Here is an 18755-nt window from a genome sequence, read left to right on the forward strand (position 1 = left end):
AAAGAACAACTCAGGACCAAGCACAGAACCCAAAACGCAGACAAATTCTGAGCCAGTGCAGATCTGCAACGCTACACAAATTACATGGAAATGCCATCCCCGCATAAGTACCAGCATAGATTTTACAGAATACATGAAGGATGCAAGCCTCCTTAGCAGTACTCTTGTTAAACACTTAGAATTTAAAGAAAACTTTGAAGCACTTGTAGATAAAGGATTCAGTTCAGTTCAGTTCAGTCGCTCAGTCGTGTCCGACTCTTTGCGACTCCATGAATCACAGCACGCCAGGCTTCCCTGTCCATCACCAACTCCCGGAGTTCACTCAAACTCACGTCCATCGAGTCAGTGATGCCATTCAGCCATCTCATTCTCTGTTGTCCCCGTCTCCTCCCACCCCCAATCCCTCCTAGCATCAGACTCTTTTCCAGTGAGTCAACTCTTTGCATCAGGTGGCCAAAGTATTGGAGTTCCAGCTTTAGCATCAGTCCTTCCAATGAACACCCAGGATCGATCTCCTCTAGAATGGACTGGTTGGATCTCCTTGCAGTCCAAGGGACTCTCAAGAGTCTTCTCCAGCACCACAGTTCAAAAGCATCAATTCTTCGGCGATCAGCTTTCTTCACAATCCAACTCTCACATCCATTCATGACCACGGGAAAAACCATAGCCTTGACTAGACGGACCTTGGTTGGCAAAGTAATGTCTCTGCTTTTTAATATACTATCTAGGTTGGTCATAACTTTCCTTCCAAGGAGTAAGCGTCTTTTAATTTCATGGCTGCAATCAGCATCTGCAGTGATTTTGGAGCCCAAAAAAATAAAGTCTGACACTGTGTCCACTGTTTCCCCATCTATTTTCCATGAAGTGATGGGACCAGATGTGATGATCTTTGTTTTCTGAATGTTGAGCTTCAAACCAACCTTTTCACTCTCCTCTTTCACTTTCATCAAGAGGCTTTTTTACCACCTCCTAAATATAATGATGTGGGGCTTCTAGAAGTAAGACAACCTCTCAGTGCAGACGGTATGGAATGAAATCCAGGAGAGGCACTCAAGGGCATCAGCCGCATCTAGACCATCCCCAAAGAAGAAAGAGGTCTCATCAACATGCCTGTTGAAGAATTTTATTATTTCAGTGAGAAGCGCTGTTCTTTACAATTTTGTATGTAAATATGCTTATTAATGAAAGGACTGCTGGTAGTAGCTACACTCTTGCTGCAGCTTACTATTGCCATTTCCTGACTAGATATTTATTGTAACATCACTTGCTGGATTGTCTTATCCCCATATTACATGTATTTCATTACATTACATTACACTGAGACTCAGAGAAATTAACTAACAGGCCTAGTATTTGTGGAGTCTTGTATTGAAACAATGGTCTGCCTGCTTTCTTTCCATTTTCCACATTGATGCCCCCAACTTATGTTACAGAAATAGTTAGAAGTTGGCCCTTTTCCCTCCTTAATTCCATGGACAGAAGAGTCCGGTGGGCTATAGTCCCTGAGGTTGCAAAGAGTTGGACATGATTAAGCACACACACACACACACAACCTCCTTAATTAATTCAATTAGTTGTTGTTATAAATGTCAGTCCAGACAATTATTTTTCACCAGTGACTTGGGTTCATAAAACTTAGATCATGTATTTTGGACTTTAAAACTTTTTTGACTTGCTGGAAGTCCATACCAGAATGTAGTTACTGCTTGAAAAGTAAATACAGAATTTAGTTGAACAATTGGTTTCTTTTTCATTTATTAAGGTAATGATTAAGCTGCTATGACAAAGAGATCCTCCTCCCTTTTTTCTGTCACTTAAAGAAGATAGTGCTTTATTGTTTCATTTGTAATAGCCTAACCAGTTCAATTTGATAGCTTAGCTGTGCTCTGAGAGGTCATTCAGAGACCCAGGTTCTCTCCACATTGTTGCTCTGTGTCCTCTGGGCTTTGTCCTCATCTTCATGGCTGTAGCTGAGTCACTGTTAAATATATCCCTGTTCTAGCTCGTAGAAAGTGGGAGAAAGAATGGTAGAGTGCATGACCAACTTCAATGACCAAGAATGCCTTCTGCAGACAGGAGCTTAGTCCCAGCACGTCAAAGAGTGCAGGAGGCTGGGAAACATGGTCTCTTGCTGTATAACCCTCCAAATCCAGGGCAAAAGTGAAAGTGAAGATCACTCAGTAGTGTCTAACCCTTTTCGACCCCATGGACTATACAGTCCATAGAATTCTCCAGGACAGAATACTGGATTTGGTAGCCTTTTTCTTCTCCAGGGGATCTTCCCAACCCAGGGATCAAATCCAGGTCTCCCACATTGCAGACAGATTCTTTACCAACTGAGCCATAAGGGAAGCCCAAGAATATTGGAGTGGGTAGCCTATCCCTTCTCCAGCAGATCTTCCCAACCTAGGAATCAAACTGGGGTCTCCTGCATTGCAGGCAGATTCTTTACCAACTGAGAAGTGATTTGGAGGGAAAGCTAACAGTCTGCCACACACTGGATGGAATTGTACTCTAAAGAGATAGAATTGGTTGAATGAATAGTTTCCAAGCAAAATACCGAGAGAAGGACAAAGGTTAAATGGGCAAAGTGGACATTTACACCTCCCTGTCACTTCATGGTATGTCCAGGGCTTGGCTCTGTCTTTTTATTTTTTTTTCAAAATTACAGATTTACATATATTTAAATATTTAATACATTTTCCAGTAGTCATGTATGGATGTGAGAGTTGGACCATAGAGAAGGCTGAGTGCTGAAGAATTGATGTTTTTGAACTGTGGTGTTGGAGGAGACTCTTGAGAGTCCCTGGGACTGCAAGAAGATCCAGCCAGTCAATCCTAAAGGAAATCAATCCTGAATATTCATTGGAAGGACTGATGCTGAAGCTGAAGTTCCAATAACTTTAGCTGCCTAATGCAAAGGGCTGTCTCATTAGAAAAAACCCTGATGCTGGGAAAGATTGAAGGCAGGAGGAGAAGGGGATGACAGAGGATGAGATGGTTGGATGGCATCAGTGACTCAATGGACATGAGTTTGAGCAACCTCCAGGAGATTGTGGAGGACAGGGAAACCTGGCATGCTGCAGTCCATGGGGTTGCAAAGAGTCAGATACTCCTGAGAGACTGACCCAATTTAAATATAAAATTTAAGTACTTCACTTCCATGTAATTTTTTTTTCTATTTCCTGAGGAATACTAGAGAAAGAAGAGCTGGGGGCAGGACTGGTTAGGACCTCTGTGGGCTCAAAACTTATTTCTGCAGTTTACAAATCTGCGTGCTTCTTACTTTATTTCAGTCTCCCAAACTAGGTTATTCTGATCATGCCCGTTGTACAAATGCTTTAGATTTGCGACTCAGGCCAGTGAATGGAAGGAACAGGGGTTGGTTTCCTGTTACCAGAAGCCAGCGTCTCTCTCATTTCCCCCCTCTGGGGTCTTCGAACCTGAAGAGAGCATTTAGTTTATTTTCCATTTTCAGGCTGCCAGGAGCAAAGATTCTTTAAATCTTATATACAAAGCAAGCAAAACTTGCAGGGCTTGTAGAAAATCATTTCCTAACTAAAAATAAGACTTCCTGGCAGGAGCTGTTTGTTGGATCAGAGCTTTAGGGCTTCTCATTGGCAGAACCTGGTCTCCCGTGGTTCATCTAGCCTCATTGTGTTCTAAACAAATACTTTCCCTCTTCATTAAGTGGATTGTTCTGTAGGTAATGGGAGGACAGTTTGGCTGCTACTCATGGACAGGATTTTTTTAATAATGGAAAAAAATAGACTATCTCTATATTAAATTTCTTGAGCTGAAATTAGCAAAAGCAGGTGGACAAATGATATTTTCTCCATCATGTAACTCCAGCAGGAGTCTGAGCTGCCTTTGTTAGTTGTCCCAGTTCCTTTTGACAGATCCTCAACAAAGAAATCTGCATCTCTGGACTCGATTGCTGTTTCTTCTAAAGAGTCTGTTTTTCTGGCGGGGGAAGAATCTGGCTGCCATGTTTGGCTGCATGGATGATATAGGGTGGGCTTCTCAGGTGGCTCTAGTGGTAAAGAATCCACCTGCCAATACAAGAGATGAAAGAGACGCGGGTTCAATCCCTGGGTTGGGAAGATCCCCTGGAGTAGTCACTGGCAACCCGCTCCAGTATTCTTGCCTGGAAACTTCCATGGACAGAGGAGCCTGGTGGGCTGTATTCCATGGGGTCACAAAGAGTTGGACACAACTCTGTGACTGAGCATGCACACATGGATGGGATAGGGTACAATCCCAGGACAGCTCTGGGAGAGTGAGGTATCGTGGCTCCTGTGACTTCCTGTGGACTGGGGCAGAGGAACACAGAATTTGAAATTATGCCTCCTGTTTGAGGAGTGGCTCCCGCATGTGTGTAGCCTGTCCTCTCTCTGCACGGGGTTGGTGGGGAGGGGGGAAGCACTGTGTGACCTGAGAGATAGAGTCTTCCAGAAGGATGTGTGAGAGCGTCCCTTCCTCTGTAAACCTCCAACCGCAGCCCTCAAATCACAGCTCTCCAAACACAGCCCTTCAACCACCACACTCCAACCACAGCCCCCAACCACAGCCCTCCAATCACAACCCTCCAACCACAGCCCTCCAACCACAGGCTATTACACAATCTGATGGGAAGTAGAGAATCCAATTATTTTAATTAATATTCTCCTGATTACTGGTGAGATTGAAAATCTTTCCTCATGTTCACTGGAACTTTGCATTTCTTTTTTCCCCTGGGAATAATCTTTTCAGAACCCGTGTCCATTTTTATTAAAGAAGGAAATGGCAACCCACTCCAGTGTTCTTGCCTGGAAAATCCCATGGACAGAGGAGCCTGGCGGGCTACATTTCAGGGGGTCTTAGAGAGTCGGTCGCGACATAACAACTATTTGTTGACGTAAAAAACATCTATTTTTATATGTTGCTCACCTTTCTGTTGATGATTTGTGGAAATGCTTTTCCTGTTATACACCTCGGCCATTTCACTACTATGTATTTTGAGAAAATTTCCCCAGGAAGAAGGTGAAAGTCATCCTCATGTGTGGTTTCTCCCAATGTTACTTTTTTCCCCATTGATGTTTGATTCTTCAGTCTTTCTGGATTTCACAGACATTATTCTGGGGTAGAGTTTACATTCCTGCTTCTTCTGCTTCCTCCATAGCAACACTCCAGAATGGTCCCTGTAACCACACTTGAAGAGTGGCCCCTAGATGGGGAGAACTGGGGCTGCGGCTGCAGACTTGACAGTTGTGTGTTTTCTATGATGCTGCTCAGTGCAGGAAGGGGGATGAGGGCAAAACACAGAAAATTGGCCTGTTCTTTTTAAAAGAGGCAAATATCCACTCAACTTTGCTGAAAAAAAGTGATTTTAGTTGCACAGTGTGAAAGGGAAGGTAGGAAGGGAGAGCGTGCTTTTCAAGTGAAGACAAGTCCTTCAAGTTATGTAACCTGTGAGCTGAGGAAGCGTGATTTCATGGAGCAGGGAGAAGCAGAGATACCAGAATGACTGCATTTGGTTGGCCATATGCTTTCTCTTCTGTCTTGGATTAGGATTGCTATACATAGAAATATTTTATCTGTAACCTCCGAGAGCTGGTTCGTAATCTTGCTGAGAGTTAGGTATGTTATCTGTAAGAGGGATTTTCTTCCTCACAATGCTGATGAATAATAATGCAGGTGCAAGGGGACAACCAGCGTTTCTGGTAACATCCCTGAGACAGGCTGTGATGTGAAGTGAGAAATGCATGGTGTTAAAGTTCCACTGTGAAACAGCACAGCTGCGAAGGGTTCTTTGGGGGGAAAAAGAGGCTTTGCCTAATTAGAGTGAAATACTAATATGCCTTTTGCATTTTCTTGATAAAATTAAATTCTAGAGTTCTTAATCCTAATGCTGTGCTTTTGGAAGATTTTCTTGCTTCCACTGACATTTTAGGAGGTGTATTTTCTTATTTATTTATTGGATTATTGTTGATTTACAATCGTGTGTTAGTTTCAGGAAAACAGCACAGTGACTCAGTTACACGTCTGTCTACCTGTGTCTATTCTTTGTCAGGTTCTTTTCCCTTGAAGTTTATTACAAAATGGCGAGTATAGTTCCTTGTTCTATATGGTAGGTTACAGGTGTGTTGCCTTCAGCTTTATGTTGGAGGAGAGGGGTTTCTTTTCCTCCGAGATATCCTATTCTAAGTGGGTGAAGAATCGAAACTAGTTAAGAAAATGCTAGAGGGACTGCAGGAAGAAAAGTAAATCCTAAATTACAGAGCACAGGAAAACTGTGTCCAGATTTTGTTGGTCACTGGGGCTCCACTGGTTTGGAGGAGTTCCATAAACCATAGAAACCCCTTTTTGATAAGAACCTTGTTTCATATCTTTACCTTTTTTCTTTTTTTTACAGCGTGTAGATGATCACTGTGTCAGATGGACAGCTAGTGCTTTAAGACCCAATTTAGCAGTTCAGTCAACCTCATTCAAGCCCCAAAGCAGAAAATTGATCGTAGCCTTCCCCAAGCCTTGCTGCTCTGTGTGGTCCTTGGACAAACAACAGAAGCAGCAGCCTGGAACTTGCTAGGAGGGCCCCCACCCAGACCTTGTGAATCAGAATCTGCATTTTTTTTTTAAAGGATATTAACATTTGAGAATCACTGTTCTGTAGCACTGATCAACGAAACATCACTTGGATCTTATTATCTTTCTGAAAAATAGTACATCAGATATTTCTTTGAACAGAAAAAATAGCCCAGCTTGGCCAGAGTATGATGAGAAGGAAAATAAATCTACAGTAAATGGGAAATGGAAATTTATTCAGTGCAATATCTCTCTTAGGGCTTTGCAGTCTGGCAGACCGGGGCTGGAATCCTGGTTTTGTGATTTACCAGTTTCCTTACCAGAAAATCACGTCACAATTTCTCTACTCTCAGCTGAAACGAAGCATGCTGACCCTCAGTTCCACTGCACTTTGTGCTGTGTTTTCCACTATGTCAGGCTGCTAAGCAAAATAGTTCAGGGGCTACATAATTATATTCAGTCAGGCCATTCTTTTCAATGACTTAATTTCATTCTTTATGTACTGCCTCTCTAAGGGCAGAAACACAAACCATACACATAGACATATAAATGAGCTAGAGGTAAGGGCACATCTGTATTTAAATACTATTAGGTTATTTTAATAGTTTAATTTACATTGCTAAGTTTCCAATTAAATATTCTCCCAGTTTTCTATAAAAATGAATCAATGACCCTGACTGTCTCATCCTTGTCTCTTTCTAACCTGACTTCCTGGCTGTAACAATATGAGGAAATTTTTAATGAAGATACGATGCTCTGACTCACTGACAAATGTTCACGTTTTACATTAGTAAGAACTATGTCCATAAATATATCTTAAAGGCAAAGGGAATTTCAGCTTCTCTCTGAAATACTGTCTGACTTACATATGAGATATGGAAATGAATTTTCACTGAAAAAGATAGTGCCAGGCATGCTGATGGAATGTGTATCTTTTGTAATTTAGAAAAGCTTGATAGAAAGAACAGTATCTCTATGACTTAAGTGGAGGTAGAAAGACAGGATACACAAGACAGTAGATAAGGTGGAAAAGTTCATTATAGTCTCTAGAAAACTGCCTGCAACCTATTTTATCATGAATTGTGGCATCCGATTAATCTTTGCTTCATTCTCTTAAAGTGTCACCTTTTATTTTCTTATTAAATAGTGTCTTCAGTATATTTCAGAATATTTTGACCTGGTGCAGCTTTCACCATACAAATATCTTATGTCCCAATTATTTCATTTAGTAAACATGTCAATTTAGTCAAGAGACAAATTTAATGATGAAAAAGAAAATGTTGCCCATTATGTGCAAGTTGAGCACATAAATGGTAATTAATGAGATTTCCGGGGAGTACAAAGAGCTGCATAGTTAAAATTTAAGTAGATTTTAAAAACATGATTTTTCAGGTATATGCGTCCTTAATATCAGTCCAGAGTGGATGCCAACCTTGATTTCTCTAGATTATGTGGTTCAAAAATCTGCATATGAATCTCCTATTATAAATTAACAACCAACAAAGGTCTGTCTAGTCAAACAAAGCTATGTTTTTTTCCAGGAGTCATGTATGGATGTGAGAGTTGGACTGTAAAGAAAGCTGAGCGCCGAAAAATTAATAGTTTTGAACTGTGGTGTTGGAGAAGACTCCTGAGAGTCCCTTGGACTGCAAGGAGATCCAACCAGTCCATCCTAAAGATCAGTCCTGGGTGTTCATTGGAAGGACTGATGTTGAAACTGAAACTCCAATACTTTGACCACCTGATACGAAGAACTGGCTCAGTTGAAAAGACTCTGATGCTGGGGAAGATTGAAGGCAGGAGGAGAAAGGGACGACAGAGGATAAGATAGTTGGATGACATCACCAATTAGATGAATATGAGTTTGAGTAAGCTATGGGAGTTGGTGATGGACAGGGAGGCCTGATGTGCTGCAGTCTGTGGGGTTACAAAGAGTCGGACATGACTGAGTGACTGAACTGAACTAATTATAAATCAAATCACTGTTATTGAATTCATCATTTTACTTTTAAGACATTTGTTATTTTAGATTTGTAATTATTGTTTGTTAATTTGCAGATTAGAGTTTTGTTAGTTCTGCACTGTGAAATTTTTACCGTGAAAGACTGAAGACAATGTTAAGATATATTTAATTTATGGCTTAGGTGACTTGAACATTATTTATAATATTAAATTTTTTTTTTTTTGCTTGATTGGCATTGGGTTTGGAAGGTTCCCAGGTGGTTTAGAAGCTAGCTGCGAACACTGGTTCTGCTGAAATACAGTTTGTGCCAGCTTGTTGTCCTTCCCTTTGAAGTATTCGTCCTGACATTTACTACTTCTTAAGAGAATAGTGGAGCAGGGCGTCTGCTCCAGTAGCTGAGGACAGGTCACTATTCCCTTGACTGCTTCTCTGGCACTGTCTCTCCAGGGCTTTTCCAGAGCTGGAGAAAGGCCCATGGGGTCTGAGGCCCTCGCGGGAACCCAGGGCTGCCTGTGTCGGGACTTCATCCCGTGTTTTTTTTTTTTCTTCTTTTTTTCTGATGTGTGCGGATAAAGAACAGAGTGAGTCTGTAGGGTTGCCGATTGCGGGGCAAGAAGTGTGGGAAGGTCTCAGGCGAGCAAATGGGCATGAGATGAAGCTGGCTGAAAAGTTTCCATGTTCCTGATGGACGGAGCCTATGGCAGGAAGGGAGCAGCGGCAGCCCCCTTCCTCCAGCCCTAGACTGGGAGGAGGTCTGCAGGCCAGGTCAGAAGGGAGATGCCCAGTCACGGAGCAAACCCAGGAGCCCGATTCCAGGCCCCCGGGCCCCGCTCCTGGCTCTGCGGTACCCCCGGCCCCGCATCCTTCCAGGAGTGGTGGGAGCCTCTGAGCACTCGGCTCCCGCCCATCAGCCCAGTCTTCTCTTGGTCTCTCTGATGGACTCGGGTCAGCAGAGCGGATGGGGTCTCCATGGCCAGGTCCAGACGGGAGCTGCACACACGGGCTCCGCAGCCTGTGGATTTAGCCTCACTGACTTAATGGACGTGAGTTTGAGCACACTCTGGGAGATAGGGAGGGCTTCCCCGTAGCTCAGTTGGTAAAGAATCTGCCTGCAATGCAGGAGATCTGGGGTGCATTCCTGGGTCGAGAAGGTCCCCTGGAGAAGGGAGAGGCTGCCCACTCCTGCATTCTTGGGTTTCCCTTGTGGCTCAGCTGGTAAAATATCCACCTGCAATCCGGGAGACCTAGGTTTGATCCCTGAGTTGGGAAGATCCCCTGGAGAAGGGAGAGGCTACCTATTCCAGCATTCTGGCCTGGAGAATTCCATAGTTGGGGTCTCAAAGAGTCGGACGTGCCTAGTGACTAAGCAACATTGATAGCTGAACAAGAAAATGCTCATACCTTTTACTTCTCCAATTTTTTCTGAGGATACAACCTCTGAACACAGGCATATTTTAAGCTCTTATTCACAGCCTTTCTTGCTTAGAGGGTGAACAACCCTGGGCTAAGGCCAGTGACATGGTCGTGGGGTACATGCTGATGGAGGGGGGCTATTCTTTCCACCTCCTGGGATAGCTTTAAAGTTATTTTTAAAAAGATATTAATAAATTTATTTATTGTTAATTGGAGGATAATTACTTTACAATATTGTGTTGGTTTTTGCCATACATTGACATGAATCAGCCACAAGTATGCATATATGCCTTCCCTCTGGAAAATCCCTCCCACCTCCCTCCCCACCCCACCCCTCTAGGTTGTCACAGAGCACCAGGTTTGAGCTCCCAGAGTCATACAGAAAATTCCCACGATAGCTTTAAAGTTCTGAGCGTACTGGTGACATCCCAGGACCGTGTACTTTGTTGTATTTTTGCTACAAATTGTTTCTCTTTTTAACTAATAGGGTCAGGCTTTTTATACACTCAGTACAAGGATGGGCAAAGACATTGTTTACTGGCAGAGCTCTCGATCTAAATGTTCGTTTGGTGGGCCAGCACCCATGGGTTATTTACTGTGTGCAGAATTCTTTCCTGAGGCTCTTGAAGCTTTTCCTTTCTGGAGAAGCCTGTAATTTTCAGACTTCTATGACCTGGTGATCCCAAAGATTAAAGACAGGGATCCTCTATCAATATATCTCCCAAAGAGATACACTTTTCTCTAGAAAGTGTGTTTCACCAGCTAAGGACTAAGGGCTCAGGAGATCAGAAAAATAAATGAATGTTCTTCCTTGATTCAGATCCCTGATGATACTAAATTTGGAAAGGAGACAAGTTGAAAAAAATTACTATATATCTTTGTAGATCCCTAGGGCTGTCCTTAAAGGGCACACAAATCTTGAGTCATTTATGTTAAACAAAGTTTGGGGGAGTCTTAGATTCTTTACATCTGCGAATTTCTCCTGTGGATGCTGTTGGCCTGTAGACCAAACTTTGGGTGACAATGACGTGGAGAGTTTACAGTGAACAATTTTATTGGGTTATATTGCTAGCACAGTGGAGATTAGATTTTTGAATTATTCATGGCGTTTAATTTATTCATTTGTAAAACTTTAATGACATGCTGGAATTCTAATGTAGTCTACATAATTAATAAATCTTATTATTTGGCATGATTAAACATTGCAGAAAAATATAAATAAATCCTCAGATATAATTTCCAAAGGAATAAATGCTGTCAAACAACTTCTTGTTTTTGGATTTCTGTTTCAGAAATTCACTGGAAATACATGCCATAGAATCTGTCAGTAAAACAAATTTATGAATCAGATGATTATCAAAAGATACACTGCCTTGACCAGATGAAAGAGCTTGCTCTCTGAAGATCTTTCAGTATGTATGTGGACAGTGACTGCTATGTATAATCTCAGCCATCAGTTCAGTTCAGTCGCTCAGTCATGTCCGACTCTTTGCGACCCCATGAATCACAGCCATAGATACATATTAAACAGAATTCATGCTCCTCTGAGAAGCAAAAATTTTGACTTCTCCCAGTGTTTTAAAGCTTTCCTAACTCTTAGAGTCTTTTCTGCATACTGTTTGACTATAGTAAATGTGATTCCAAATTCCACTATATACCACTGGGAAGATGTCAAACCTTTGACTTTTATAAGCTCAGATTCGTTGTTTTTATTCAGTCCCTAAGTCATGTCTGACTCTTTGAGACCCCATGGACTGTAGCACGCTGGTCCTCCCTGTCCCTCACCATCTCCCGGAGTTTGCTCAAGTTCATGTCCATGGAGTTCAACCATCTCATCCTCTGTCGTCCCCTTCTCCTCCTGCCCTCAATCTTTCCCAGCATCAGGGTCTCTTCCAATGAGTGGGCTCTTCGCATCAGATGGCCAAAGTATTGGCACTTCAGCTTTTGCATCAGACATAATTTATGAATAATATGCTTTTATAATGTGTCTGACATACATATGTGTGTATATAGCAATAAAATGTTTGCGTAACTTGAGAGAATAATTGTGAACCTTTGAAGATGGTTAATATGTGCAGCTATTTCAGAAAAAACAGTTGAATATCACACAGTAATGTCTTCCTTTAATTCTTAGATCTTTAATTGTGTTGAACTACCCATAACATAAAGTGTGCCATCTGAGCCATTTTTATGTGCAGTGTCCCAGCATTAACCTCAGTCACGTTGTGTGCTTCCATCGACACCGCTGTCCACTCTCCATTTCCAGAACTCTTTCCATCTTGCAGACGGAAGCTCTGTCCTCATTGAACAACTCCCCATTTCCCTCCTCATAGCCCCTGGTCACTGCTGTTCTACCTTCTGTCTCTGAATTTGATTCTTCCAGGTACCTAGCATAAGTGGAAAATTATCTACTATTTTGTAGTCAAATATGGAGATGTTTAAAAACATAAACCAGGAAACCAGTCAGAAGTACTTTTAAGTCAGCATGATGCAAAGGCAAGGTTGCAAGAGCCCAGTTTCTCAAGGACTTCCTTCTTTTGTGTGTCTACACCATTGAGCATGAGTTTCTTAGGTGGTACTATTGGTAAAGAATCCGCCTGTAATGCAGGAGACTTGGGTTCAACCCCTGGGTTGGGAGGATCCCTTGGAAAAGGGAATGGTGACCCACTCCAGTCTTCTTGCTGGGAGAATTCCATGAACGGAGGAGCCTGGTGGGCTACAGTCCATGGGGTCTCAAAGAGTAGTATATGACTGAGCAACTAACACTTTTACCTTCACCACTGAGTATAGGGTTGCTAGACTTTCTACTAAATCATGGAGGCAGAATGAGATCGGAGAAGACTCTCACGTCTGACGGTCCTTTCAGCTAAGAGGAGCTCGGATGTATTTCATCGACAGTCTTGGGGGACTGAACCAGGGATGACCTTCCAAGTCATCCTTTTTTCAGGAATCTGAGCTCTTCCTTGGGCTGGCCTCTGTTGTAGTACTGTGAGTACAGCTGCAGAAAGAGGGTTCCTGCCTCGTGGAGCTTCCATTTGACTGGGGGAAGCTAGACATAAAAGTAAGCTCAATATGAAAATGATATTACGTATTCAGCGGGGAGGAATGCTTTGTTAAAACACGAGGCAGGAAAGGAGACGAGAGAGTGTAAGGTAGGACCAGGGAGGGCAGAACTCAGAGGGAGGGAGACATGGGCTGTGTGCGTGTCTCCCACAGATGGGAAACCCTGCGTGGGAGTTGCTTGGTACATCAAGGAACAGACGGGATGGGGCTGTGGGCAGTGTTGGGAGCAAGGGGGAGACTGGGATGTGATGAGGCTGGAAAGATAGCAGCAGACCGGAGCAGAGGAGACCTTGTAATCAATGATATAGATTTCGACTATTACTTGGAACGAGACGGGGGCCTCTAAAGGGCTTTTAGCTGGAGCAGTGACTTTATATGATGTGTTTTGGAAGAGTCACTCTGACTGAAGGGGTTGTGAGCAGAAGTAAGAGTGACGGTCAAGAGAGTGTTGTGCAAATGCAGTTGATTTATACTGAGTAGCTTGTACCAAGATGGTAGCGACAGAGGTGGTCAACCATGGTTTGAAGGTGGAGACAACAGGATTTGCCTAAAGATGAGAAGGCTGAGTTTGAAGTGTTTGACCTGAGCACCTGGAAGGGTGGAGCTGTCACACTCTCAGGTGAGAAACTTCGGGAAAGCTGGCGTGAGAAGGGATATGCAGAGTTTGTTTGAAATTGATGACCTCTTAGATGTCCAGGTAGAGATGAGGGGCTGGGAGTTGGTCCCGAGAATGTGTGTGGTGTCTTTAGGAGAGGAACCACTGTCATACTTACTGTTTGCAGATGGGGAAACAGAGCTAGGTGCTGCTTAGGTGATTTACCCAGAGACTTAGGAAGGAAATGGAGATGGGAATCTGAATTCTGTCTGTCCTCTTGCCCTCCCTGGATGGAGGGTATCTCACTCTTTGCTTATTCTTTAATAGATTCTCTTGAGTATGAAATAGCCATTGGACAGATCCTAGGGGAGAGAAGGACTTTTCTTTGCTGGATTTTCAGTTAGTGAGTACTTAAGAAACAACATAACTCTAAAGTAGCATAATTAGGGTATCCAGCTTATAAATTTTCAACATTGCATCTTACAGTTCTTTTCCTCTGTCTATGGTGTCGCCTCCCCTACCAACCCCAACTCTGCCTTCTGCTCTGGCTTTAAATTCTCGCCTCTCATTTCTAAATATTTCTAGCTCATCCTTGTAATCAGCTCACCTCTTGACACTGCTGTACATGAAGGATATTTTTCTAGGTTCATGGTGGGCCAGAAAGGCAGGGAAGATTACTTTTAAAGGAAATAAATATAAAAATGCGAAGCAGGGTACTTATTTTATGTGACCTTGATAAGCTATTGATTTGCAATCTGCCACTTTTCCCCCATCAATTTACAATGGAAGACTTTTAAAGAATGATTCATATATTCCACAACATATTAAACTGGTTTCTGAGAGAGGGAGAAAGAAAAAAAATGTATTTGGTGGCAACTTGGTTCACCAGTTTGGCAGACATCAAAATATACTATTTCAAAAGAAAAGAAGGAGAATAATTTAGGGGAAAGAATATATTTTAGGTTAATATACTCAAGGTCAGATTCTAACCACTTAATTCCTTTAAGACCTTGAATAAGTCACTTTAACTCTTAAAGTCTCTTTCTTCACCAGGTGAAGAGGGATACTTTTTCACCCCCATGGGGTTGGAATATTGGGAGATATTTATAAAGTCTGGCTTTCCTCTGGCCATTAGCAACCACGCATGTCGGTGTGGGAAGGGCAGGGTCCCTTCTATTAGACCGTGACCACATCCTGAGGAGCCCTGAGTTTCGATAAAGAAAGAGATTCCAGAAAAGGAGCCTGAGAAGGAACAATTGGAGACAGAGGAGGAAAACTGGAGGAGTGGAGTCTCCCAAGCCGAGAGGGCAGGGTGTTTTCAGGGAAAGAGAGTGGCACGTCAGTAGATGGTGACTAATCGCAACTGTGCCATCTTTTGCATCGCCATTACCAGTGGCAAGAGGTAATGAGAGGAAAGAGTGCCAGGCATGAGCCCAGAGTGCCACTTCTTGGCCTCTTCACATCATCACTGGTCTCACTTCATCCTTGAAGTGGGGGTGGAGTCCTTCCGAAGCCCTTAGCTTGTCCTGGGGATGAAGTTGTAAAAGTCAGGTGGGCTTCCCTTGTAGCTCAGCTGGTAAAGAATCTGCCTGCAATGTGGGAGACCTGGGTTTGATCCCTGGGTTGGGAAGATTCCGCTGGAGAGGGGAAAGGCCCCCCACTCCAGCATTCTGGCCTGGAGAATTACATGGACTGTACAGTCCATGGGGTCACAAAGAGTCGTTCACAGCTTCCACTTCGGACTTCCCTGCACAGAGCCCTGTGAATTGTCAGTGCTAAAGAAGCACTAGTTGCTAATACTGTTGGTGGTGGTGTGATCCAAATGAAATCAGCAAAATATAAGTAGATATCACTGTGTAAGAGTTTTTGTCTCTAGCAAAGAACCTCCTGAATGTGAGAACGTCCAAGAAGCACCTGCTCCTCAATCTTCCAGGCTGCAGGACTGGTCAGACTGTGCCAGCTCTCACCTGAGCTGAACAACCATTCAAGGTGACCACGAGGAGTCAGGGTAGGAAACAGGGACTCGCGAAGGGAGTCAGTGAAGGAGAGAAGTTCAAAGCCAGTAGTCTTGAGAGTATTATTTTTAAATCAACCCAAAATATATGTTCTTAAAAAGACACTTAATGACTGAGGGGGCGGTTTTATATTTTAATATTCAGCTTGCAGAGGACAGAGGTGTGCTATGTTTAGAAGGCAGCAGAGTTGAGCTGTTAAGAGCATGCTTTTGGAGCCAGTAAAACCCACGGTAAGAATCCCAGCGCTAGGACATATTTACTGTGTGAGCTTTCTTTACTTGTCTAAGCATCAGTTTTCTCATCTGTCAAATGGGAGATATAAAAGCTAAATCCCTGGGTTATTTAAGGACAAAATTGTATAATATTAGGAATAAACTTTGCAGAGGGCCTGGGGCATGGGAAAGGATCAATAGGAAAAATATCAGCCAGATATTGTAGGATGATAGAATGTGAGGATAGATTAATAGATAGGTAGACCCTGTATTCAATCCTAGGAAAAATAGATATTAAGTATTAATTAGATATTAAGTATTCTAATCTTAACGTTCCTTAATCGCATAAATTATTCAGTTAATAATCTGAGAAAGCTAAACCACCATTGGTGTCAGAAAGGAAGATATTGATACTTTGAGTGGCTTAGAATTCTATTTATTTCATCTTTATCATTTCTTAAGTGGCACTCCCACCACATGTTAATTTTAAGCTCACCTACATTATATCCAACCAGCCCATTCTAGAGGATATCAATCCTGGGTGTTCATTGGAAGGACTGATGCTAAAGCTGAAACTGCAATACTTTGGCCACCTCATGCGACAAGTTGACTCACTGGAAAAGACTCTGATGCTAGGAAAGGTTGGGGGTGGGAGGAGAAGGGGACGACAGAGAATGAGATGGCTGGATGGCATCACCGACTCTGTGGACATGAGTTTGAGTGAACTCCTGGAGTTGGTGATGGACAGGGAGGCCTGGCGTGCTGTGATTCATGGGGTCGCTGAGAGTCGGACATGACTGAGCGACTGAACTGAACTGAACATTTGTGTTGGTAAAGAAGTAGAACTGTCCAACATTCCTGAGAATACATGTAATAGGATATAGGCTCTGTGGATCACAATAAACTGTGGAAAATTCTGAAAGAGATGGGAATACCAGACCACCTGACCTGCCTCTTGAGAAACCTGTATGCAGGTCAGGAAGCAACAGTGAGAACTGTACATGGAACAACAGACTGGTTCCAAATAGGAAAAGGAGTACGTCAAGGCTGTATATTGTCACCTTGCTTATTTAACTTATATGCAGAGTACATCATGAGGAACGCTGGGCTGGAAGAAGCACAAGCTGGAATCAAGTTTGCCGGGAGAAATATCAATAATCTCAGATATGCAGATGACACTACCCTTATGGCAGAAAGTGAAGAGGAACTCAAAAGCCTCTTGATGAAAGTGAAAGAGGAGAGTGAAAAGGTTGGCTTGAAGCTCAACATTCAGAAAACAAAGATCATGGCATCTGGTCCCATCACTTCATGGGAAATAGATGGAAAAACAGTGGAAACAGTGTCAGACTTTATTTTTTTGGGCTCCAAAATCACTGCGGATGCTGATTGCAGCCATGAAATTGAAAGACACTTACTCCTCGGAAGGAAAGTTATGACCAACCTAGATAGTGTATTAAAAAGTAGAGACATTACTTTGCCAACCAAGGTCCATCTAGTCAAGGCTATGGTTTTTCCTGTGGTCATGTATGGATGTGAGAATTGGATTGTGAAGAAAGCTGATCGCCGAAGAACTGATGCTTTTGAACTGTGGTGCTGGAGAAGACTCTTGAGAGTCCCTTGGACTGCAAGGAGATCCAACCAGTCCATTCTAAAGGAGATCAATCCTGGGTGTTCATTGGAAGGACTGATGCTAAAGCTGAAACTGCAATACTTTGGCCACCTCATGCGACAAGTTGACTCACTGGAAAAGACTCTGAGGCTGGGAAAGGTTGGGGGTGGGAGGAGAAGGGGACGACAGAGAATGAGATGGCTGGATGTCATCACTGACTCTGTGGACACGAGTTTGAGTGAACTCCGGGAGTTGGTGATGGACAGGGAGGCCTGGCGTGCTGTGATTCATGGGGTCGCAGAGAGTCGGACACAACTGAGCGACTGAACTGAACTGAACTGAATTGATTGTCATTATCAATGAAAAAAATCTTGGGAATTGAAAACTCAGCCATGAGGAAGCAGCAAAGAAAGTATGTTTCCATTTAGGCATTTTACAGTTAATAAACATGAAGGAGAATGTTGGTCAACATCAACTCTCAACAAGGAAAGCTGGCTCTTAGTCAGCAATGGAGGGTGTCATATGTGAGCTTCCCTTTGTGAGCGTATTTCAAATAAATCTGGAAGTGTCTGTGAGTCAAAGATGTGGTGCATGCAATATATGATGTAAAACAAAGACGCGTGGTCTACGTAGCTCTGCAGACATGTTGCCAGATGGTGTGCATGCTTGACTGAAAGGCTCCCGAGACGAGGAAGCACCCACCTGTTGCTCTCAGCACACCAGGGGAAGAATCCTCGACTTTCACAACCCTCTCATTGACGACTCTTTTTTTTTCTTTTGATACTTAATGTCTCTCTGTTATTTATATCTATTATTCTAGGTTTTAGTAAGTCTTTCTGGGAAGGAAAAGTCTAAATAATATAATTTTGTAAATAGACAAAGCTTAGTACAACTTTTGAGTTTGAAGCAGATCTATGCCTGATATCAGATAGTTTTTATAAATATATACATTTAAAAAGCTTTGAATTCTGACTAGTCAAACAAATGAAAGTGCTTAGTTGCTCAGTTGTGTCTGACTCTTTGCGACCCTGTGGACTGTGGCCCACCAGACTGTTCATGATATTGTCGAGGCAAAAATACTTGCGTGGGTTGCCATGCCCTCCTCTAGGGAATCTTCCTGACCCAGGGATCGAACCCAGGTCTCCCACAGTGTAGACAATTCTTTACCATCTGAGCCACCAGGGAAGCCAATGAATGGCAGGATGTTATTTTCAAGGAAAACACTATTTACCTTATTACATAAATGTGAATTTCTTTAATATGCCTCCAAGAAGCAGTCTGTTTTGTAAAACAGCAAGAGAAAACCAAAGGGAAGACAGAT

This window comes from Moschus berezovskii, chromosome 13 (assembly GCF_049115385.1).
Source record: "Moschus berezovskii isolate FMDL1 chromosome 13, NW_MosBer_1.0, whole genome shotgun sequence".
NCBI lineage: Eukaryota > Metazoa > Chordata > Mammalia > Artiodactyla > Moschidae > Moschus > Moschus berezovskii.